The following is a 2,020-nucleotide window of genomic DNA, read 5'->3' as shown; positions in this document are numbered from 1 at the left end:
TTAGTCTTCTTTTCCAATATGCAGCTGACCCTCAAACAATGTGCAAGCTAGGGGTGCCAACCCACACAGTCAAACATCCATGTATAACTTTAGAGTAATTTTTCTATATCTGGAGTCCTACATCTACAGATTCAACCAACCACAGATCATGTAGTACTGCAATATGTACTTATTGAAAACAATCCACATATAAGTGGACTCACACAGTTCAAACCCATGTTGTTCAAGGGTCAACTATATAGAGAATATATTCTGACCACAGTGGAATTAAGCTAGAAATTAGAAACCATTCTGAACTGAATTATACTGGAAATATATCAAAAATTTTATTGCTGCAGTTTCTCTCTAAGCATGCCATTAACTGCAGCAATACAATTTTTGACATATTTCCACTGTAATTCAGTTGAGATATATATTATATACATGTCTATTTATATATATATATGACATATATACGACATTACAATTCTTGTTTTATATATAAGTCAGTAGTCACTTTTATTTGCCCACATATTTTACACCTCTGGAGTTCATAATTTCCTCCTATATTTCCATGCTGAATCTGGAATTATTTTTCTACCTGAAAAAAGTCAATTTAGTTTTACAAATGTGGACTTGCTGGTGACAAATTCCCTCACTTTTTATTTGACTAAAACTATCATCTTCACTTTTGAAGGATAATTTTTTGGTATAAAATGATAAGTTGGCAGTTATCTTCTTTCAATATTTTAAAGATGTCATTTTATTGTCTTCTAGTTTCCATAATTTCTGTTGAGAAGTTAGATGTCATTCTCAGTAATTTTTTTAAGGCACTGATTTTAGGTTTTTTCTCTTTGTACTTGATTTTCAGATTTTATAATATAATTAGGTATAGTTTTGCTTATCTTCAACTTGCGATTCCCAGACTTTTCTAAATCTTTCAGTTGACATCGTTCATCAGTTTTAGAAAATTTAAATACTGATTTCCCATATTTTCTCTTTTTCCTCTTGTGACTCCTATTATATGTACATTAGACCTTAGATAATCCTACATATCTTCATTCACCTTTTTAATGTTTTCTACATGCTTAATTTTGTATACTTTTAGTGACTTGTCTTTCAATCTACATGTTCTGTATACTTCTCTCACTAATTTACTCTTAAGAACACCCACTGATTGCAGTACATTGAGCTCCATAGAGGCAGCGCCAGGGCAAGTGAGAGCCGGACAGGCACTGGGCGACTCTGTGCCTCGTGGAGGAAAAATAATTAAGCATGGGCAAAGGAGATCCTAAGAAGCCGAGAGGCAAAATGTCATCATATGCATTCTTTGTGCAAACTTGCCGGGAGGAGCACAAGAAGAAGCACCCAGATGCTTCCGTCAACTTCTCAGAGTTTTCTAAGAAGTGCTCAGAGAGGTGGAAGACCATGTCTGCTAAAGAGAAAGGAAAGTTTGAAGACATGGCAAAGGCGGACAAGGCCCGTTATGAAAGAGAAATGAAAACTTATATCCCTCCTAAAGGGGAAACAAAAAAGAAGTTCAAGGATCCCAATGCACCCAAGAGGCCTCCTTCGGCCTTTTTCTTGCTTTGTTCTGAGTATCATCCAAAAATCAAAGGAGAACATCCTGGCCTATCCATTGGTGATGTTGCAAAGAAACTGGGAGAGATGTGGAATAACACTGCTGCAGATGACAAGCAGCCTTATGAGAAGAAGGCTGCTAAACTGAAGGAAAAGCACGAAAAGGATATTGTTGCATACCGAGCTAAAGGGAAGCCTGATGCAGCAAAAAAGGGAGTCGTCAAGACTGAAAGAAGCAAGAAAAAGAAGGAAGAGTAGGAAGATGAAGAGGAGGAGGAGGAGGAGGAAGAGGAAGAGGAAGAAGATGATGATGATGAATAAGTTGTCCTAGCGCAGTTTTCTTTCTTGTTTATAAAGCATTTAACCCCCCTGTACACAACTCACTCCTTTTAAAGAAAAAAATTGAAATGTAAGGCTGTGTAAGATTTGTTTTTAAACTGTACAGTGTCTTTTTTTGCGT

The 2,020-nt window shown here is 36.3% G+C and overlaps 1 pseudogene; it reads left to right on the top strand.

Moving 5' to 3' along the window:
- The first annotated feature begins 1,254 nt into the window (after positions 1 to 1,254).
- Positions 1,255 to 1,818, top strand: LOC136122328 (high mobility group protein B1 pseudogene; annotated as a pseudogene).
- Positions 1,819 to 2,020: the final 202 nt, after the last annotated feature.

The sequence above is a fragment of the Phocoena phocoena genome, chromosome 4, assembly GCF_963924675.1.
Source record: "Phocoena phocoena chromosome 4, mPhoPho1.1, whole genome shotgun sequence".
In the NCBI taxonomy this organism is placed as follows: Eukaryota; Metazoa; Chordata; class Mammalia; order Artiodactyla; family Phocoenidae; genus Phocoena; species Phocoena phocoena.
The sequence above is the reverse complement of the archived record's forward strand: the minus strand, read 5'-3'. Positions and strand labels throughout refer to the sequence as shown.